This window comes from Sitophilus oryzae, unplaced genomic scaffold, assembly GCF_002938485.1.
Source record: "Sitophilus oryzae breed Bouriz unplaced genomic scaffold, Soryzae_2.0 scaffold_381_pilon_pilon, whole genome shotgun sequence".
Taxonomy (NCBI): domain Eukaryota; kingdom Metazoa; phylum Arthropoda; class Insecta; order Coleoptera; family Curculionidae; genus Sitophilus; species Sitophilus oryzae.
In genome coordinates this window covers 2,073,012-2,097,304 of record NW_022146953.1, presented here as the reverse complement: position 1 = coordinate 2,097,304, position 24,293 = coordinate 2,073,012, and the positions used below count along the sequence as shown (strand labels likewise).

The following is a 24,293-nucleotide window of genomic DNA, read 5'->3' as shown; positions in this document are numbered from 1 at the left end:
AAACTTAACGCTAATGCATATTCTAGTTATTATTTACAATATTAAAATTAATAGTACAACCAGAAGCAATATTTAATCCCAAACTAGATAGTTCTGATTTTGCTTGAGATATGAGGGTTTTGGGACTTGAGACACTATCCAATTTTAATGTAGAGGTACTTGACACTAAAATTTTATTTGATATTTGAATTTTATTGTTGATAGAATCCTCGACGTATCCCTCGGCCACTGTCGAAGATTTCCATCTTCCGTGGCACTTCAAACTAAATATATCACCCCCTGTATTAGCAAAGAGTGTGGTTAAAATTCTCCGGAAACAATGCCCAGTAGTAGGCCTCATAATCTGGCAGCTTCAAGTGTTTTGCTATCATGCCAGGCATCTAACTAATAGAATTTATGCCGACCACTTGGTTAACACATCTTTTATTTTGATATTTTAGAAACAATCTGCGACTGGTAGCATTTCTTGGACGAAGAGCTGCGTATTTTCGGTAAATCTCAATATAATTCAAATTTGACACTGTAAAGACTCGGTCTATGTTTGTTTTTGTATCGGGTTCGGTAAGTTCCTCACAGCGGCAAGCAATAGAAATACCAAGTATAAAAACGACCTAAAAGGAAATCGATGACGATGTTCAGTAATAAAAAAAACATACATTCTAAGCTCACGTTTTTTTTTTCGAAGCAATAATATAATAATAATAATTTTTAGGGATATCCCGATTTTAATATTTGTAGAAAAAATGTTGTTTGCAACTCGTGCGCGAACTACTTTGGTGATCTCGACAAATTAATCAACTATCGATCACCAAAGTAGCACTTCGCACAGTGGATACAAAAATAACTATTTTTTGATAATTTTATCTGTAGAATCATCTACGGAAATTAGATGCACTATTTCTTTGACACCCTGTATATACAAATTAAAGAACGGAACATCAAAAATCATATTTTCGGGCTGTTTTAAATACAAAAAGGCCTGTCAAATGTGCTCCCATAAACGTCAAAACGAACAAGAGCGCCCGAAAAACGCAATCGACAAGAAGCCTCCTCGGCTCTCTGTACGATGTTCCGAAATTAAGATGATGAATATTTATGAACTAATTGTTTTTGGTCTAATTTGCCGGTTGAACGGGTCTGGCTGGAGCCCTGTCGCTTCGATGAAGTGCCAGAGTGAAGAGGGGCACCACCAGAGATATTAAAACTGATAGAGAGAGAACATTCATACCTTACAAAAAAAGTTAATATACTGGTTTTTCTTTAATTCTAAGAAAAAAAAATCATATTAATGTATGTCCTAAACATCTTAACTTTTTGGATACAGGGTGGTAAAAGTTTCTAATTTTTTTTGAAAATATCTTTGATGTTATACAGGGTTGTTCACCACATACGACACGGAGTATTGTACCTAAACGATTAGATTTTTGCAAATTATAAGTTTTGGGTTCGTTAACGGACTACTAGAGCTACAATTTAAAAGTATTTTTTCAAGATACAGAGTGTCCCAAATAAGTAAAACATATATAAAAGGTAAATTTCATTAAGGTTTACCGCATTTTAGTCTTACCGTTTATATTATTATATATAAATATATATATATATTTATTATAAATACAGTAATAATTTTAATGGTTTATTTCTCTAGGCGTATTTAAGTTCTTAAAACCAAATATTGTACTGAAGTATTTCTATTTACTAAATTTTGTGATGCAATAATAAAAATTATACTACGTACCTTATTCAGAGTGTCTAAAATTTTATTTTAAATAATTACTAGCTTTAAACGGCAATAACTTGTTTAATTTAAATGAAACACCCTGTATATTTTATGAGAATCACATGCACAGTTTAATTGTCTATCAAATTGTTTTATACCTTTTTTTACCTATCTCTTCAAGTTTTCGTAGAAAATGCATTTTCTTATAATTTAGACCTCATTTATCAATATACCCATGGAATATTGACATTTTGGAATATTTTTAAAATGTAACAAATTTTTAAAGAGTACAGACACTAATATTGTCGATATAAACTGCCCGTCAAATTAAATACCACAGCGATTTTTTTACTCATTTTCAACAAGTTGTAACTTTGAAAAAAATGGACCGATTTTGTTGATTTTTTTAGCATATTAAAGATCGTTTTTCGTAGATCGATTTGATTTTTCTAAATTTTGTATGAGATTTAGTTTTCTATGATATACAGGGTGTGAAATAAAGGAATGTAATTTTTGTGTTGCTGCTATTTTGCCAAAAAAAAAATTAACTAGAATTATAAGTTCTAGGTATAGCTAAGACTAATATCTCGGGACGTATTTGGAATTTTTACGATAACTCATCTGGAACAAAAGATAATCAATTTTTACTCTAACTTGTATTTTTTCTACCTTTCTTAAGAGATATGCTAACAAAACTGAAATTAACTTTAAAATTGTAGGATATTCGTTACTTTTACAATGTGAAATTAAAAAAAAAATGATTTAACTAACGCACTTTAATACAGGATCTCTTAAAAATACGACCAGCGAAAAAGTAAAATTATTGTTTTAATATTCTGAACTTAACAGCCCATAAGGTTAAAAAAATTATTTTACTTTTTTAGAACAAAATTTAGAAAAATCAGATCAATCTACGAAAAACGATCTTTAATATGCTAAAAAAATCAACAAAATCGGTCTATTTTTTTCAAAGTTACAACTCGTTGAAAATGAGTAAAAAAATCGCTGTGGGATTTAATTTGACGGGCAGTTTAGTTCGTTTATTTCATGAAAAAATAAGAGGACCAATTAATATGATTCTAGTATTCAAAGTACATTAATTGACACTGTTAACAAAAAACAACTCTTACAAACTTAATACACTTTAAAAATTTCCAAATCCACCCCTGCACAGTATATATACACCAACAACCGTACTATATCACCCCAGCTTCCCCTTTAACCCGCTGCTACATCCAGCACCATAAAGAGCAGCTGTTAGCCGAGTTATTGCAACTTAATAAACTCCCGAAGCTGGGAGGGAGGATCAGGGGGGAGAGCTCTCTCCCCATCCCCTCCTGCGTTCCTGCTGCTGGTGGTCCTCATTACCGAAGAAACACATGGGCCGTTTGTCATGGCGCCAGCCACTAGCTAGGTTTGGAGGGAGGTAGAGGGGTGTGACAGGGGATGCTGGAGGAATGGAATAAAGCTGGAGTCTGGAGGTGTTAATATTGTCGGTAGGATAAATAATGGTTGGGACTTTGTGTCGGGTTATAAAGGATAGGAGATTTCGGAATTTGGGACTATATAGAAAATTGGAGGAACTAATAGTTATTTTTAGTATTGAAAATACTTCTGGGCGCGTTTATATGGGACATAATAACAAATGAAGCCAAGGCGTTGCCAAATATTTATTGGGATAAGTTTTTATTGTTTGAATATTGTTGTAAATAATAATTATCATTTAATTAGTGCTAACTTATGAAAGTTCACAACACGGCGAAATTTCAACAAAATCGGCCAACGGATCTTTGAGATATTAATAAAAAAAGGTCTATTAGAAAACACCTTGACACCCTGTATCTTTAAAATTATACATTTCCGGACACATGTTTATATGAACTTTTTACCTTAAAAACACTCAAAGAATCACCTCCTGAAGTTTGGCCAGATACTTAATTAACACCCTGTATTTAAAAATGGCTAGCTAGTGATTTAGTAAGCTATGTTTATTTTAATGGGAAAAATACTATTATATATTTTATATTTAAAAAATACTATTATATATTTCATAAAAAATAAAAAAACTCATAATACAAATACTATACACTAATTAATTAATTTTAAATGTATCTAAATAGGCACTTTAATAATTGAAAAATGGACAGGAGCACTTAAAATCCCTTCATGGAATATATACCCAATATGCAAAAGAACTCCAATAAAAAAAACACAAATGGCACATTAAAATCTGTATTATCTGAAATCAAACTATACCTAAACATATCCTAGACATCGATAACGCGATGAGCAGTTTTTAATAATTATTCCGAGTTATTATTACATAAGTTGTTTTATAATTAATGTAATACAGTAGCATTCCTTCAAATAATTTTTTATTTAAGTATTGTTAATATAGTCATATTAGCGTGTTTTTATCAGAATTATTAAATGATTAAGTAGAAATAGTTAATATTTATTAACTTCATAAGTGTTATATTTTAATATAATTATGGATTTAATAATTAAATAATTATCTTAAGTTTAAATTGTGGTAAACTTGTATGAGTTTTAATCATTTATATTTAAAATTTTAGGGAAGACAATATAGATTTTAGGCAGGAGAACTCAAGGGAAGGACTCTGTAATTAGTAATTAAGACGTTACAATTTTTTTACTTGCCATTTTTCTTGTTGTTCACGTTGCACTTTAACTCTTTGTTGTGTCATACACAATCTGAATTTCGGATATGATATAGAACTGATAAATTGGACCAAATATATTTATTGTAAGGTATGCAAAGATATATTTTTGTTAACTTTGCAAATACTTAAGGCATGCAATAATTTTAAAAAAATTTGACGTGAGATTACTTCATAATTCTTAGAAGTTTTGAATGATAAAGATTTAAATTATTATGGGTCTGTTTTGTTTAAGAAGTTAACAAATAATATCAAAAACTCAACTATCAAAATATAATGGTAGCAAATTTTTAAAAATATGCATAGGTATAATGTTCTATATTAATTGGACATACTGAATGTAAACTTTGTAAACTAAGTGTAGGGAAATTAAAACAACTTTGGGTGCACGTCATCAATGACACCATTAGAGAATTAAGAAATATTGACTCAAAACTGACAACTAAAGTTAATTTATTAACTGTTAACTAAAAAATCATTTTTTTTTGGAAATTTTCAAAGTAAAATAACTCCGTTATTTTTGGACTTATTTGCAAAACGATAAAGAGAAAATATGTTTCTTTTATCGAGATCTACCACCTCTTAAAATACTTATTTCTGGCACACCCTGTATAACAGTGTATAACAAAATTGTTTAATAGGTGCTACCATAGACACTAACTCAAATAAATGACTTGGTTTTACATGAGAGGAATGAATAAATAAATAAAAAACAATAACAACTGACCATACCACTCGTAATAAATGCATTTCCTTCTAACAAGTGGTGCATATTTTACGGCATTTCAATTCTTTAATAATCCGGCCGAAAGAACCACGTCCATAAACAAACAAGGAGGAGAAACAGGAACAACATAAACCGTTTTTAATCATCTTCCGCCGTCATAAGCGGGAGATTGATACGGCGACGGGACGCATGCAAATGCGATAAATACCCGGCCGCGCCGACGGAACTCTAAGCCAAACGAAACCGACCCGGCGTCCATAAATAACCACCGCGATACCATCGGGCGGACTTTTAAAATATGGCGGCGCACTTTTGGAAGGATACATAAATCGCCCCAAAGGTTCGGTTAGGAAGAAAGAGAAGCCAGGAAAGGATTGGAGAATGACAGGAATTGGCACCTATAACTACTCAGTTTAATCAAATCGTTCCTGAATTAAGAGTACAGCGTTCGGCATTTATAACGTTTTATGTAAAACTGTGGCTAGGTGTATTCTTACACAAATGAAGAAGGAAATTAAAGATAAAGTATATACAGGGTGACCCATCGAAAACGTTCCGCGTCAATTTTGTTTGTGAGGGGGACAACTTTTGCCCCAAAAATGATTGCAAAATCTTGAACCCTCTTAAGCCAAGGGCGTAGATAAGGGGGGGGGGGGTACTGGGGGACAGTACCCCCCCCCTGACGCTTGACGAGATACGAGAATTGAAATAGTCATTGACTATGAAAGGATTTTTTAATTAAAATCCGACATATAAGAACACTTTGTATGCTTTTAATTATGTTGATTTATCGTTTATAATATGTTCGACCTAATTAAAAGCACACAAAGTGTTCTTATTAACCAGACAGATTGTGGGGTTAACTCTAATCAATATCCATAAAGATATTGAAATAAATGTTGATGCTGTTATTGATAGGTTTTCCAAACAGCGTACTAGAAAACTTGATTTTGTTTTGTAGTTTTATTTATAGTTTATAGTTTTTATAGTTTTTTTGATAGTTTAGAGTTTTTTTTATAGTTTATAGAAAATTAACTAATAAACGTCGTTGTTTTATTTTTGTTTATGTTATTTACAAATCTATATTTTAATTTTTGTGTTATGTTTTTATATCTTTTTGAAGACAAAAAAATCGCCGTCGTTTTAATTCGACAAAAAAATTCCGACGGCGATTTTTTTTGCGACTTAATCATAGTACCACCCCCTTAGCATACACCTATCTACGCCCCTGCTCTAAGCTGGGGTGTCATCCCCTAATTTTTTTCAAATGGGTTTGAAAAGGGCTTTCTATTCTCTATACTTTCCCGCTTCGTTTTTGAAAATCGGTCAAGTCATTGAGAAAATATGAAAATATGAATTTATCAGAGTAAATGATAATGGTAAATTCCTTCGACCAATTTGCTGTTTTTTCTTATTATTTCTAGATGTTTACGCATTTTTTCACTTGCCACAAGGCTGAACGATCAGGTGCGCTAGTTGCTAGATAGCTGTTCTGTGACTTGTGCGTTGAAGTTCTTCTCAATATCGTAAAACTTTTTAACAATTATGGTGTACTCACCAGGGCCGGCGGAAGGAAAATATTGAGCTCGGGCATGTAACATATCTGGCGCCCCCCTATTAGTTATCTCTCTTTCCTTCAATACTATACTTTAACTTCAACTAAGCATATTTATGCTACTTTAACAATACATTTTTACTTAAAGATACTTCAAAATTATTCTTCTCTTGGTTCAATCTTAGTCTACGGTTGTTGTTTTTTCTACACCGGGTGCGTCTCAAAAATGACTCATCCCTATAACTGTTTTATTTTTTTAGATAAAAAATCGAGATTTGGTATGTGTTTCGTGTCTTGTCCAGGCCGGTTAAAACATGCCCAAATCGTATTTTTAATCATATCTTAATTTTTTCAAATGGAACAAGGGTGGCTAATTTGTAACTTCAGGGGGTGATTCCTTGTTCAAAATAAAGGGTAGTTTGCTTTATAAATGTTGGGTCAAAAGTCAACCATTAGGGAGATATCGCGGTACAAAGATGGCGGAAAAATAATGTTTTTATTTTTTATCTTGAAAACGAAAAGAGATAGACTAATGAAATTTTACGGAAGCATTACTGTTATGAATTTCTATTTCTATACATTAACAAGAATGATAGTTACTATCATTCTTGTTAATGAAATTTAAAGAAAAATCTTATCAAACACATGCAAAAAAAAATAATTTTGATAGTTTAGTTTATTTAGAAACTTTTTATCTCTTGTGTTTTTTTGATATAACTCACCGATTTCAAATTAAAAATAAAATGTAAAGCATTACATGTCAGGACAAAAAACATTTTTAGATAAAGAATCTAGTGGGCAGCTGTAATTTTTTTAGGAAAAAATCTAGTCGGCCGCTGTCACTTTTTAGGATGTTTCTAATAATGTTTTATTTGACATTACCCTACTGCAATACGTTATTATCTAGATTATTATTATTATCATTATTATCACTAGATTCTTAATCTAAAAATATTTTTAGTCCTGACATGTAATAATGCTTTACAGTTTAGTTTTAATTTCAAATCGGTGAGTTTTATAAAAAAATACAAGAGATAAAAAAGTTTCTAAACAAACTAATCTATCCAAATTAATTTTTTTGCATGTGTTTGATAAGATTTTTCTTTAAATTTCGTTAACATGAATGATAGGGGTAGTTTATTTCAACCCCTTCCACTCATTTTAAAAAAGTGAAAAAAATACCAGAAAGTGTGTTTTCGTAACAGTAATGCTCCCATAAAATTTCATTAGACTATCTCTTTTCGTTTTCAAGATAAAAAATAAAAACATTATTTTTCCGCCATCTTTGTACCGCGACATCTCCCTAATGGTTGACTTTTGACCCAACGTTTATGAAGCAAACTACCCTTTATTTTGAACAAGGAATCGCCCCCTGAAGTTTTTCGCATTTGTTTTGAAACACCCTGTATAATTTATATGGTTCTGTAACAAATTGCTCGCTATATTGGCAAATGCTGAAACTCTGCAAACCTTAATCAAGGAGTCATGTTTATTTTAAACTTTTAGTAAGGATAAAATTAGGTTAAAACATTCGAATAATAAGCCATATAGCATCTGTAAGACACAAAAAAGACAACGAAAACAGTACGTTCATTATTTTTTCCTTGGCCAAAAAAAAATATGATTTTTCCGCTCATATCCCGGCAATTAAAGGAGAGGCAGGCACTGCGAAGCAGCGAGGGGCCTGCCCCGGGGGTCCCCGGTCCCTTATAAATTACAAGCGGAGCGCTAATTGCCCTATAAATTTCACGGATCGCTACGAATCGCTGATGCTCTACGACGCCGAACTCTCTCTACTCTCTGCTCTCTGATCTGCATGCTCTTACCTCTCTTACTTCTGTAATTTTAATCGTTTCACAGGTAATGTGATAGTTATGGTATAGATATAACGTCTCTCCAGCGGTAATCGTAGAATATTTCAACAAAAAATATCCAAAACATGACAAGAAATACAATTTACACCATGAATAAAATGACAGAACTATCACTGTCTTAATCCTATCCATGCATCGTTGGACAGACTATAGTTTCAAAAATATGTTTATCTTAATCAGTACTGTAATTTTTTTCTTTTTTTTTTTAACTCTTTTTGACACTGATGCATTCATTCAAATCATGAATTTAAATCAATTGATTTTCATCGACTATACGCGGTCCATGATGCTATAATAATCGAAAAAAAAACGAAAACAAATGGGCCCGAAAATCAAAACGCGGTCTTTTTTTTCTTTATCGCCAAGCCGTATTTCATGAGTTATTTCGAACCAATCCCAACTCACTCGGAGCAACGATTCCGGTTCTCAATTAAACGAACCTTTTGGGATGCGACCCGCGGCTTGTAAGCCCATTTAAAATGAAACCCCGTTAATATGCATATAATTTAAAAATATTGGCTTAGCATTTACCTTTTCTAATTATCTGAGGATGGTAGACAGTAATCGCTACAACGTAGAAACACGGATACTTCGAGATAACTACGTTATTATATAAAAACAATTTTCTCTAGGAGATGCGAGACTTTGCCGCTGGTGGTGAAGCTCCCAGTCGGGTACCAAGAGGAATCCCCTCTGGCATTTTGACTAGGTCTAAGGAGCAAATAGGAATTGATCTCAAATCCAAGGAAGCAATACAGAAAGAGGGATATATTTATTTATTTTATTTAGATTCCTCTATTATAGATAAGAGACAACGCGATATGATGAGTTATAACTCAAGAAAGAGGGACTCAATAGATCTTTAAGCCGTCAGTACTTAATCCCCCCGCCCACTCATTCTATACTCTATAGAAAATTTAAAAAAAAACAATAGATAATTAGCTTTTAATTATCAAAAACTTGTATGAGGTTCAGCGCCACCTTGCACTCAGTAACTAAAACTCTGTCCCAATTTTAGGTGAAGTTTTCTGTTTCCCGTGCTATGCATTTGTTTTTAGATGAGTATACCAATAGATGTCCCTAAAATAAATTTTTAAATTTGTAGCTTCTATTATTCTATGTTATTTATTTAGTTTTGCTGTACTTGTTTTTTTTTTGTTGTTGTCTTTGTCTAATAATAAACAGAGATTATTTAATTCCTTTCCTTTTGATTATTTTTTCTAGACACTGGCCAGATAACCAACATGGGTTCAAGCCGTTTAAAGGTAAAGAAGTAGAAAATTTATGTCGAATCTGTGGTCACCCATGTTTAGGACCAAAAGTATTGAAAAGAAGAAGAACATTACTTTGATTCTGTGGTTAGTGTTATTTTGTGCCATAAAATACGAAAAAGAAGAAGAACGATGGTGGCGCCATTGTGGAAAATGTGATAAAATCTTGAACTAAAAAAAATATTACAAACCATGGTACAAAGAATACAAGGTATGATCGATAGCGGCTCCAATTTCGTTCAGTTCGCGCATACCACCTGTGACGTCACTAGGAAAATAATGAATAAATAAAAAATAAAGAAAGTTGACTAAGTTGACAGGAGATCTGCATTTTTGAGGTTATGGTTAAGAATGTTTATTTTTAAGACTTTTTAGTTCGTTTAATTTAATAATTACTAAAACCAGCAGTTCCAAAAATATATTTAAAAATAATAATTATCTATTAACATGGATTTGGACGATAATAGGTAAAATTACTAAATTTATTTTTATATTCGGTATAAAATTGTTTATTAGGTTTTTAGTTTGCGATGTTTATGGTAAATAATTTTCATTTTTATTGCCTCTGAATTCACATGAGGACAGAGATGAGGATATCTATGGAAAAGTAACCACAAGAGGAATTGTTACATCATTTAAAAAATGTTGGGAAGTTTATTGTTTCCCATCGAAAAGTAGAAAATGCCAATGCAGATGAATGTATTGTAATTGTGATAGAAGTAATTCCAAGGGTGAAGTTTATTATAATTAGTGGAAGTAATACCAAGGGTGAAGTTTATTATAATTAGTGACCTGTGCTTCTTTTTATATGTAGATGTTTCTGGTTTTGAGAATAAATCGGTTGAACGACACCTAAAATTTAAAGGAAGTATTTGCATACCCAGAATATGCCCATCAAGGGTTATATAGCTCAAATTTCCTTTAATGGTAGGCAATTATTCAATGCAAATTAACTTTTTAAGTGACTGAAATATTAAATAGTTTACAATATGGTATATCACTAAAAAGATATTACTTTTAGGTACAATTAGGGCCCGATACATTTCAAAAAATAGAATATTGTTTTATATTAAATGAAGTATTGTACTAACAATCAATTTATATTAATAACGGAGATTAAAAAATAACAGAATAAATAGTTCTTTTTTTTATACTACAAAAATAAACTATAGAATACCTACAACAGTATTTAAAAAAATAAATAAAAAGTTATGTTCCGGCCGAGATTCGAACTCCGGTCTCTCGCTTCCTAGCCCGACTCCTTATGCACTGCTCCACAGTAACTTGCTTAGCGATAATTCAATAACGGTATATAAACAAAAAAAACAGGTTTATAACAATATCTTGACTATTTGAACTGGCGCGCGGAGCGTGCTGACCAATAGCGCCTGTTATCACCTGTGACGTAGCGACCAACCTGCGCAATATCATACCTTGTATTCTTTGTACCATGATTACAAACTGATTATAAAAGGATTACATGATTACAAAGATTTTTATATTGGCTGTACTTAATTAAACTGCCGTTAAACGGCAGCTTACTAAAATGCCGTAGTTTTAATGGAATGTTAAGAAAAACCTATTATGAACATGATATGGAGCTACAGCTTTTAAAAATTGAAAAAAGAAGAAACTTGGACACATATCCCTTTTAATTTTCCGAATTTTTAATAAAGCACTTTTTAAACGTAGCATAATAACACAAATAATCTAAGCAATTAGATTAATTGTAGGAATCTAGAGTTTTATTTCTATATAATTTTATTGACTATAAAAATACATAATAAGCGTTCACGTGTTGTGCGAAATATTAAAACAATAATATAAATAATACCGTACTATATGATCGAAAAAAAATAGCGTCAGCGATGACTATGAAATGAAGATCGCTGTCATTTTATATGTAAATTTATGGGAAATGTACTCGATCGTCATTTCCCAGCCAACTGGACGCCGTTTTTTCGATCATAATTTGTACTTATTAATATATTTTTTCTTGTAAAGAAAGGATTTTTCAGCTTAATTAAATTTCAAATTTGAAAAATGTGGCGTCAAAAGTTGAACAAATACATCCGGTAAGAGCTGTCAACATTGAGTCAAGTTAAAGACTTCTGAAGTTATTTTTTTATATAATTTATCTCATATTTCTTACTATTAAGATATTTATTGAATAAAAACACTTGTTTCTTAATAATTTATTAAAATATTAAAGAAATGCATGATTTTATAGTTCATCTAATTATGTGAGTACGAGATAATTTCAATATAAAATAAGTTTTGTATGATATTTTATTTGATATGTATATGGATATTTTATACTGGAGGGAATAAATACAAATAAAGACAAATCATTTAATTAATTTAAGAAGCATCTGTGGAAGCATATTCTACTAAAATTTTAATAAAAACCATCCATGTTTATTAAAAAAAGTTAAAATCGAGGCATCCAAGAGCAAAAAATACTCGATCGTGATTGGTCAGTTTCGGTCGCGTGGAGATTTTGAATTTTATTCTCGTTCGATGTTGTCGGATTGTTAAAAAATTCCGAAAATCTTTTTTTCTGTATGATTTTTGTGAAATTATATTAGTTTAAATTTATCACTGGCACTATAGTAAGGGCCGTTGCTATATATTTTTAATAAAACAAGTACTAGTAATGTTGTTTTGTAGAAATTTCTTTTATTTCTTCTTGTAGCTACGTACTAACATTATAGTCTTTATTCTTGGTTTCGATGTATTTATAGCATTAAAAATATATTTAAACAGCTTCATTTTATGTTTATTTCATAATTTTTGTGTGTTTATGTTTATAATTACTTATTTGTTTCTTATTTATGACAATAAATATTTTACCTTACGTAAAAAACGATATCAGTGGAACGTATTGAGTAAATAATAACTTTTGAGAACAAAATTAAGCTTAATTTAGAAGAATTTTCCTATAAACAATTTTATTAGTAATAAATAAATTAATTTTATGAGCAGCTTAAATTTTACGAATGACTTCAATCTGGCAACGTCGGTCCTCCTTTTGTCGTTTGCAATCGGAGGATCCGCACGGTCCTCTCGTCGGTTGCATCGATTTTTTTAATTTTCTGACGAAAAAGTGCGTTTAGTGTACACAATTTATGCGTAATCTTTTACTAGTGCCCTGCTTAGCCTCCTGAAAAAGTGAGTACCCGTAATTTTATGTATTTTTTGAGATATTTTAGTTTAAAATTTTTGGATTTCGCCAATATCCATCATGGCTGCCTTCTTCTCAATGTTCCCCATTAAATTATTAATTTTTAAGAATATTGTTTAAACAATATACGTAAAGTATGTAAAACTATGTATTTTCGGTACTTTCTATACTGCGTGTTACATGAGGGTAAAATAGTACTACATTTTTGGTAAATTACGTAATGTATATCTTTGATTTTTTGTTTAATTTTTTCTGTCAAGGAATGTTTAAATAAAATGGCCGCCTGTTGGAATTCGAAGTCTTGATTTTTTGTAACTTGCTATTTTTAATTTAAATTTCTTTTATAGGGCATAAGTACTTAGAGTTTTCTATATTTTTTAAAAATATAAATGCGCATTTTAATAATATTTTGAATGAGTATGTTTTTTTGTATTTAAGTTTTAAATAGGTAGGTTCATTAGGAATTTTATTACGAATTTTTTTTTAAGAATCCTACATATTTATGTTTCAGCATTTTTGTAATGATTTCTGATATTGGTTTTTCAAAATATATTTCTCTTTTCAAGCGCGTTATGTAATATTACATGTTAAAAAATACTATTAATGTTGGCAAATGATTTTTGCTAATTCAGTATTAGTTGTAAATTTGCATTGAAGAAATAAATCAATTATTACTGAATTTTTATAAAAAATAAAATATTTCGAAAACAGTAAGTTTGATTATTTTGAGGTAAATTTTGATCGAATGTTTTTTGTGTCTTCATAGTAGAAACTAAAAATGTAATAAAATATGTATATAGGATGTCTCATTCTTAAAATAAATATAACATATTTTTTATTTATGGAAACACTGTAGGTTTAACTTTTAGCTCTAAATAATATGTTACAACTCTAAAAACTCCTTGTGTATTTTTATTTTTTTATGTGTTACATCATGAAAAAATTCTTTGGATTTTGACCATATTCATCAAATTTATATCCCTTTTTTCCCTAGATCATATAACATCTTTATATTTTTGACATTTTTGGTATAATAATCAAGGAAAAATCTTATAAAATATTGCTGAGGTATAAATGGAGCATCTATTTTTTCATTTAAAATAAATATACCTATTTATATATTGTCGTAATATTTTTATAAGTGTTCGATAATATTTTTATAGGTATCCCAATATTTTTTCTTTTTTTAGGCGCGTTATATTAATACTACAACACCACACACTCCTTCCCCACTCACACGAGCATTGCTAGTTCTCTGTGTTGGTTAATAAAATTTTCTAATTCTACATTAGTGAATTTCGTTAGCTGATGCGGTTGGTTAACAGTGTTTTTGTCGGTGTGGATTCCCGGGCTTAAGATGACTCCAGAGCGCGGCGCGGCCTTCCCCAAGAGAGGAGACTTCTTGGGTCACACCCTAACCCTGATGTTCGGGCATCGATGACCTGTGTAGCATGCAGAGGTACCCAAGGGAGTCACCACCCTCTGGTTTACGAGCTAGGTGTTCTAATGCTAGAGGCTTCGGCCGGATACAACCTGGCACCCAAGCTCCGAGATTTCTTCGTGCACGTATTCCGTGACCCTCGAAGAGGCAGGGGGCGGGATATCGGACACATTGAAGATGATGAGGGGGGTCCGCCTGTAGGGGGTCCCGGTGGATGTCCATCCGACGGGTGATGAGGGTGACCCCAGACGAGGCGGCTTAATTGGGATGGGAACTGACTGGTGAGGCTTAATCGTCGACCAATGGGTCGAATCTGCATAAGGAAGGCAACCAGCACACACTCGCAGGCGGGTCGTGGAAACATTTTTTTGTTTTTTCTCTTGGTCTGCCCCGCGTCGAATTTTGAAGGCAGAAAATGTCGGGAGGAGGCGAGCATAACCAGGCCTAACTTAAACCTGTTAAAAGTAAGTCTAATTTTTTGTATTACATTAAATTGTAAACTTTTACTGTACTCTCTACCAAATAACTTTTTTACTGCACCATATGGCAATCAAAATTCTTTTTATAATATGTAAGTGTTGTATATTTTAGTTTTTTTGTTACAACATACATGAACTTCAATTTAAAGTAGAATAACTTGTATAGTAATTAGAGCAACTTTTTTAAAACTTATAGTAGTTATAAGTTTAAATACTAATTTAACTTGTAGTTACTTATATAACTAATTTTTTTTTTCATTTTTTTAGGACAACCCGGGTTCGCAGCGCGATTTTAAAAAACGAGATTGAAGAAGTCAGAAATTCTATCTACATGCTGCATATGATCAGTCCCAAAAAATTTCGGATTGTTCCAGGCACCGTCGAATACCTGGAAAACGTGTTTATTGTCAACTCTACAGGACCGACTGAAGTCCATGGAGTTGGGGGCATTCGATGTGCCCCATAGCAGTGAGGCGCCACTGTTTTTTTCGCCGTATAATTATTATGGTGGGACTGAAAATGAACTTGAGCAAGATGTGATGGTGAGTTTTTATATTTTTACATTGTTTTTTTTTTGTTGTCTATAGCTTGTTCTTTGTTTCTTCTAACATATGTGTTTGTTAGAAATATTCTAATATTATTTTTTTTTCTCTTACAGGTGATACAGTATGGCTTGGAGAACTTCAAAAGTCGGTTCGCGTCGTGGTTCCAAAGCAGTAACTTTAGGTTCCCTACATTTACTTGCATTAAGTACTCATTTTTTAATGTGCAATTATTACATTTCATTTTTACTTTTTTTCTTACTCTATACAAGGCTTTAATATAAAGTTTTTTACAAAAATAAATGGGTAATAAAAAAACTCCAAAGAGACAAAATTAGGTAGCATATTGTTTTTCTATTATATTTGGAAATAACTATTTTTCGTCATATTTTAAAATTGATATTATTTAATTTTTTTTAATAGTGATTTTTAATTAAACGTAAATTAGTAAATAATGTAATTTTACATTATAATGAGAATTAAAGTATTAGTAATTTATTTTTGTTACTAAAATTAAATTCAGTTTGTTTCTGCATAAATCTTTTGAGTACTAAACTGCTTTGGAATGAATTTTTCTGGGGGACAACAGCAGGATTAGAGCCATCCTCTAGATGCCATCAGGTAAATTTATATAACTTTATATTTATCATTTTCTTTGACTAAAAAAAGTGTTTTTCTTTTTTCAGGTAGGTGCGCAAGCGTAGTCGTTTGTTGTAGCATTATATCCCTTTCCCCCTTTTTAAAAAATGTTTGTAAGACGCCTGAAATTTGTATAAGTTAGTTATATAAGTAGTTGAATAAGAATTGGTGAGACATGGAAAAGAGAAGAGGACAGAGAAGATGGAAGAGGATTTCTTTGAAATAGAAGGAAAGGAGATAGGAGATGTTTGAGGAAAGGAGGAGGATTTTGTTCGCCGTAATGGAAGTTTTTTTTCCAAAAATTTGGAGCAACTGTATTAAGGTAATTTTTTTCATCTAGTTACAAAAAATAAATACTTATCACAACTTTTATTTTTTTATAGATGTTATTGGTATCTTGGACGTCAAGTTTCATTTATTTATGTATTATACAAGCATATCTATTGGTGGAAATGTAGAATGGCAGCTGTTATAACAACTTGGATGAATTATTAGAAACACCAAAGAAGTTTTGACATAATTTAAACTGGGAAAAGGCTCACAGATGACCAATTTATTCTACAGTAGATACAGGACATTAAATTGACTTCAGCAACGCAGATATCTCTCAAAAATGGTAAGTTTTTTTCACATTATTTTCTTTCCTATTAAAGTTTTTGGAAAGCGTGGAAGTTATGACATATTTTACACATATAATATGTATATTTCAATAACTTTAGGTGCAATATTTAATTTTAAATTTATTAGGAAATGTTTTTTATCCAAATCAACTTAATTTTGTATTTTGCCTATCTATATTGATATTACACTGTTTTCTTATTTATTTTAATTTTCTACATTGATACAAATTAATATACTTATTAATATTTGTTTATTTTTAGATATCTGTTCGAGTGATGTACTGGGCCTTGACAGTTGCTGTTACAAATCTGCAAATGAGTTACTACTGTACATAAGTTGGAGGAATGCCAAGGAATTTTTTGAATAAAATGATACTGAAAATCTTACCCACCAATGACAATTTTAAGATACAATCAATAGTATTTGGATTGATTGGCCTTATTACTGTTGCGCTATGAAAATGGTAAGTTATTTTTATTTTTAAGGTTACAATTTATGTATTTAACTACAAAATTGTAGGCTGCAAATTCAAAATAAAATAAGTTTGAGATTGAAAATATATTAATATATATTTTTTTCACACTTTGTAGTTATTTACAAATTTGTATCAGACAATTTTAATTATTTATTAACTTTTAATTATTAACATATTAAAAAAAACAAAAATTTTTATTCCAAAATGTGCGAAGAAACTGACTATAAAAATTTACTTATTTATTTTTTGTATTTTTAGTAAGCAATACAAATTGGTATTAATGGACGTTTTGACAGCTGTTTCCAGTCCAAGTTCCAGTTTTAATGGAAAATCTTTAATGGACACAGAAAAATGACATTTACTGGATTGGCTTCAACACCTGTTGCCTTTTAATAAAGGTAAGTTATACCTCTCAACTTATTCTTATAAAATTTAAAAATTTTATAAAAATATTAAATTTTCCATCGTATTTAAACTCTTTTGGTCCAATATTAACATGCTCTATTTTTTTCTGTTTTTTTTTTTAACTAAAACAATAATAAAATGGATTATTAAAGGCAGGACAAAATAAAATACACTGTATTACTGGTTGCATATAGCGATCTTGGAAAAAATGCAGTTTTTAAATCTGGTTTTAATAATTATTAAAGTTTCCAATAAGATAGGCACAATAAAATTACGGTATGGTAAATATAAGTTGATTTTTTTTATTTTGATATTTTTAGTACAGCAGATACCTTATTTATATTTTTTTCGATCGTTAAAACCGCAAATATTAATATAAAAATTATAATTATTTTTTATTAGAGTCTATTTAAGATCTTTATTGTTTGTGACTTATTTAAATTGGTATAATAGCCGTATATTTATGATTTTACATAGTTCTAAACAAGTTCTAAATATTAATATATTTTTTTTCGTTTTTAAAAATCTTTAAAAATTGATTCGTTAAAAAATTACTTAATACTTTTTTTTGAATTTTAGGTATACAATGGGACAATCGCTGTTAGAAGTCAACAAGTAGTACTAATTGCAAATAATATATTATGGCGGACATCAAAAAGCTTTAAATGGAATGAAACTTGCAGAAAAAGACTCAGAAAGACCATTTAGGACGCAGAAAAAGACTCAGAAAGTCCATTTAGAACTGTACTTAGTAGCTGTTAGAGTGGATGCAGTCCTTCATCAATGGTAAGTTATTTCAGGCGTCTCTAAATGCAAAACCTGACAAGTCCATTGAAATCAATTTTACAAAATACACTAAAAATTATTTAAAATATTATTAATAGTAGAAAGAATAATAAATCTACCTGACTGAATTTATCTGGTGTATTATTTCTTGAAAATATCTTTAACAAAAATAATTCTAAATAAGGAATTAAATGTAATTATTAATTAATTTATTATTTAATTAAATTAGTGTTTATAGGTCTCAATTTTCCAAAATGGGTTACTTGTCGGGTTTGGCATTTAGACGTCTGATTTATTTACTTTATTTTTTTTTATTAAATTTCTTTGACAAGGTTGAAAATTATGATAAATTTAGTATGAACAAACTGACGGCATAATTTTTTTATTGCCTATTTAAATTTTTTATATTTTATTTTTTTTTTGTGCTTTTAGTGAGCTGAAGAAATTGATAAGGGACATTTTGACAGCTACTGTCACAACTCAACGAACAAGTTGCAGCTTTGAAGGAACATATTTGATTGGATACAGAAAAATGTCAGTCGTTTCAGGATGTAAAGTTAATAGAACCATGGTTGTGCTCGACATCTGTTACCTTTTAATAATGGTAAGTTATTTTGATCATTTTATATACAGAGATTTTCATACAACTGGTTCATTAAAAGTTTTTCACGGTATATATTTTTCTAAGTCCTGTAACTAGTTTAATTTGGACTAAATTTCGTTTTAAAACACTTTTTATGGATTAGTTACGTGAAATACCCTGTATATATTGTCATAAAGTGGCATTGATGAGCTTGAAAATTTTGTAAAATGATTAAATTTTGCAGAATATTCAGACTCCGCAGTTTGTACAGTGTTACACATTTTATTTTGCCCTAAATTTTAACAGGTTTTAACTTTCTTTTATTTTAGAAGCTAGAACATTCATTGAAAAAAAAAGAAATTATAAAGTTTTAGCTCAAGTTTTAATGTGTATTTTTTTTAATGGAAGACCCTATACATTAAAAATATATTAGATGGCACATTTTTTAATTTCTGAAAGACATTCCTGCCCTTTCTTTGCTATAGTTTTATCAAAATTTAATGAAAAATACACCAAAAGTATTATGTTTATTTCTTTTTTTTTTAATTTATTCACTTTTTTACTCATTTCAGTTAAAAATATACAGTTTTACCAATAACTGGGTGATACTTGAGAGTGTATGACATTTATAATAATAAAACCGTATTAAAACTTGACTGGAAAACTAATATAATTGTTTTTTTAATTAATATTAGAGCTCAAAAAATTAAAAACATATGCCCAGTTAAAGTGGAAAAAAATACAATGCTAACAGTGTTTTACTGGTTGCATATCTTTAAATTTATTTCAAAACTATTAAAGTTATCACCAAAATAACGCAATAAATTTACGAGTTATTACTAAATATTAATTTTTTCTTTTTCTATATATCTAGTAAATTAGATATTTATTTTTTGTTTTATTGATAACTCATTATAATAGTGCTTTATATTCTTATCAAGGAATTTTACAATTTTTTCTATCATTTCTGAAGTTATCAATAAAAGTTTTTTTTTTAATTTTATATAACTATAGCTTATTCAAATTAATATAAAAAATGTATATTATTTGTTTGTTATGTTACATAGTTGTAAATATTAACATAATTTTTGTTATTGTCTGTTTTCTGATAGCTTCAAAAATTGCTATGATAAAAAATTACCTAATATTTTTTTATTTAGGCATACGATAGGACAATTGCGATAAGCCAAACTAGCTGCAAATAATATGTATGGTGGTTATAAAAGAGATTTAAATGGAATGAAACTTGTGCAGAAGAAATCGGGGAAAACCATTTTGAACTGCTGTTACTTAATAGCTGTTAGAGCGGATCCAGTTCTTCATCAATGGTAAGTTATTTATATATTTTATATAAAATTTCATTGGACACCTTGAAAATGTTTAAAATTTTCTAATATTCGAGCGCTTTTCCAATATTAGAACGGCCAACAACTATTAAAAATAGGCAAGATAAAATAAAATGCTGATACTGTATTACTGGTTGCATATAGTTAGGGTCTACGGGGGTCCGCTAATTTAAACTCACGATAAAATACTTGCCGGATTTATTTCCTCACAATTTTTATACTGATTACAACACACAATTAACTATTTAAAAAAATCCTTCGCCAAATTGTCAACATTTCAAAACTGTTTAGTTTAAAATTGCAGAACTCGTCACACACACCTTGACTTGTGCCTTGACGATAAAGTTCCCACTAGAATAAACGCCATAAATATATATTTTTATAAATATAATTTTGATTAATCTTTTTTATTTTTGTTTTTTATTAATATTGTTTTCAATTTCTTCCAAAATTAGTATAGTAAAAATTTACTTAATATTTTTTTGGAATTTTAGGTATAAGATGGGATAATTGCTGTTAAAAATCCACAAGCTGTACTATCTGCAAATATTATGGTGGACACCAAAAAGCTTTACATGGAATGAAATTTACAGGGAAAGACTCAGAAAGACCATTGAGGACTGTACTTAATAGCTGTTAGTATGGTCGCAGTCCTTCGTCACTGGTAAGTTATTTATCTCTTTTTTTTATTATTAAATTTCATCCACAAGCTTGAAAATTATGATAAGTTTTTATAATATTCAAGCTGCACAGGTCTCTGAGGTCAACGTCTATTTCTATATGTCATTTGTTACAAATTGATATAAAAATTTGTCAAAAATAATATTTAAATGAAAAAAAGGAAAAAGGTTTCAAACATACCTATTATTATACAAAGGTGAAAACCATAATTTAAAAAAATATGAACTTTGAATTTTTTTAACATTTCATTCTTTAATTTTTTGTACATTTTTATACCAATTTTTTATAAATGATATATTGTGGTCTACCTCTCAGAAATAATTGTCATTAATTGTTATTTTAAAAGCCACTATGATGCTGTTTTTTTCTCATAGGGTATATACAAATAACTATTAATTTAAAAAACATAGTTATTGCGTTAATAAAAATATATTTATTTTAATTTTTACATAGTTCGTTTTATTCTTTTTTTTAATATTATTTTTATTTTATTTTTTAGATATCTCTGCATTTTCTTAACAATGGATATACCAACAGTTGCTCCTACTCCTCACTTTCCTCTTTCACTCAACATAAAGCAGACTCAATACTCCTCAATGCCTCACCAGGGTTCGTTAGCTTCATTAATATTGTTATTGTTTCAATAAATTTGTTTACTGGTTTTTATCCTCTTCTTAACTATTTAAGTATATCAGGCGTCATATTAGTGTTATTGATTTTTTGTAAAATTTTGATAATCTGGATAAAAATCTTTTTTTTTTCTTAAGATTTTGTAAAATAAAACACTAGTTAAGAACAATTCACTTTATTTTATGAATAGGACCATTATTTCTGTTTATATTGTCTTTATATTTATTTATTTTGATGCTCTATTAATTATCTAATCGCCTCTAGTTTGAGGCATGTTTGATTAATTTTAAATAATTAAAATCTATGCATTAATATTTATGAAAAATATGTTGAGCAATATAATAGTAATCTGTTATAATTTCTCTTAAGCTTTTTTTCAATCTCATTTATCTTTTATTTTTGCATTCATTAAAAGTCATTAGATATTGTAATTATGAATTAAATTGTTTTAATCGAATTAAAGACATTCTTTATTAATTTGTATCAATACCAATTATTTATAGTAGTAGTTCTTTAATTATTTTTGTCTTATACTATTTATAATTTCCTAAGCTACTCATTTATTTCGGATTATCAAAATTATGAATTTTATACTTGCGTAGCTGCGTCACTATAACTCTATGAACACAAGTATTATTTTGGTTCTAAAGTTTATATTTTTTAATATTTTATTTATTGTATTAACACAAACTAAATGTTATGGAATTTATCTAACTATATCTACGATCAGATGATAATTTAATAGTTTAATGGTCGATTTAATCATTTTTTATAAGTTCTGGAATGATTATTTTTAGTAAAATAATCCATTTTGTTAATACTTGTGTTCATATAGTTTTTTTTTTGCTTTTGTGAATTATTTTTGGTACCCTAGGACAGGGGCGTGACCCTAGGACAGGATAGGGTGGTAAAGGGAATAATTACCCCTCCCAGAAAAAAAAATATAAATAAAATAAAAATAATTACAATTCCAAGTTTATTTTTTTTTTCACGATTACTAAAAAACTTTTTAGCAAAAATTTCATTCAAATCTACTAGTTTACTTAAATATTCCAATTATTCCTCCCAGATCCAGTCTATAGATGCGCCACTGGCCTAGGGACAGATGTTTTTTCATGACTGATCAATTTTTATCATTATAAAATATTTTTTTTTTCAAACGTCACAAAGTATTAATTTTTGCGACGTGATTGACAATATAAAAAAATATTTTAATGCCTAGGCATAAAAATACGAAAAAATATATTATTAAACTCACATTAAGTGTCAAATTTAACTAGCGTGATCATAGTTTCTCGATATATAATTACTTACTTTTAAATGTTTTTATTTTATTTGCGTCGTTCTTTGTGTTTAAATCAATTATTTGTGACGTTTGAAAAAAATAGTATGTTCTATTCGGAGTAAAAATGACTTTTTGTGCCTCGTCTGTAACATCGAACGTACAGCGTCGCCACAAAAAGTATCATTTTTACTCCAAATAAATCGATATACCTACTATTTTGTATTGTTTTATGTCATGTGTAATATAGTCTATCCAGTGAGAGGATCCCTGACAATGACAGTTGTGTGTGTCATTTTAATTAACAGGCAAATTGTATTTTCTGTCATTTTTAAGAATGTCATCTGTCAAACTCTTTTTCGGCTCGTTGAACAGGCTATATAACGTAAGCTATTTTGTATATATTTGTAATAATAATAATAATGTAATAATTGTAAAACAGCGAAATGGAACAAATTCGATTATAAATAAATAGGAATATGTCGTAAAAAACGCTTGCCCACGTGGACTGACATTTTTAGTTGCGCATTTTATTCAACAAAGATTTTTATACAGGGTTTGTCATGAAACAGTCGCTAATACTAATTTTTTATTGTATATTCTGATAAATCTAGCGCATCTGTCATAACATAATACAAATTAACTTAACAATTTTATTTTATTTGTTACATACAACATTGTTGTTTGTCCTAATTTTAAACAAAAATTATACTACTTATTTATATTTTTTTCTATTTTTTTGTAAATAAATAAAAAATAAAAAGTTTTTGGTCAAGTTTTAATTTTAAATTAGCAAACATGTCATAAGCTCTCAATTGTTACAGTTATTGGTATAAACATGTTTAATGTTTTACCCTGTATATTAGGATTGTATTAAATAGCACTTTTATTTCAGAGATTATCACACATGCTTTTTAATTTTACAGTGTAAAAATGTTGTAAGTTGTCAATTTTGTTAATGTTATTGGTATAAAATGTATGTTTTTAAAATGGGACACCCTGTATATTAAAAGTAAATATGATAGCAGATTTTTTTACATCAAAAATATATTACACTTTCTTTTATTTTTAACAGAGACAGAGTATATCCATATTATATCTAAATATATTCTAACATTGCCTAGCGCATTCGCCATAATATAAACTAAGTGACACTATTTAATTATTTTTTTAAATAATATTTATTATCGCATTTATTCCATATTCGTTTGTCTTGCTCGAAAAGTTCTGTAATTATCTAGAAGTACATGGGGCACCATCTGTTTGTTATAACGCTTCTTTTTTAATATTTTGTCTGTGATATTTCAACTTAAAAACTTTGTGTTTGACGTTAAAATTATTTGCTAACGCTTCTTAAATATAAAGTCGGATAAA

General features: G+C 29.4%; 1 long non-coding RNA gene across 2 annotated transcripts; it reads left to right on the top strand.

Moving 5' to 3' along the window:
* The first annotated feature begins 12,741 nt into the window (after nucleotides 1-12,741).
* LOC115885390 lies at nucleotides 12,742-21,750 on the top strand. 2 transcript variants are annotated; one of them, XR_004050721.1, is made up of 10 exons: nucleotides 15,979-16,092; nucleotides 16,158-16,432; nucleotides 16,494-16,726; nucleotides 16,992-17,194; nucleotides 17,465-17,604; nucleotides 18,191-18,397; nucleotides 18,830-19,001; nucleotides 20,141-20,308; nucleotides 20,821-20,990; nucleotides 21,507-21,750. It is a non-coding gene; the product is annotated as an uncharacterized LOC115885390 (long non-coding RNA). The 2 variants fall into 2 exon arrangements; XR_004050722.1 differs by lacking the exons at nucleotides 15,979-16,092; nucleotides 16,158-16,432; nucleotides 16,494-16,726 and adding an exon at nucleotides 12,742-12,996.
* Nucleotides 21,751-24,293: the final 2,543 nt, after the last annotated feature.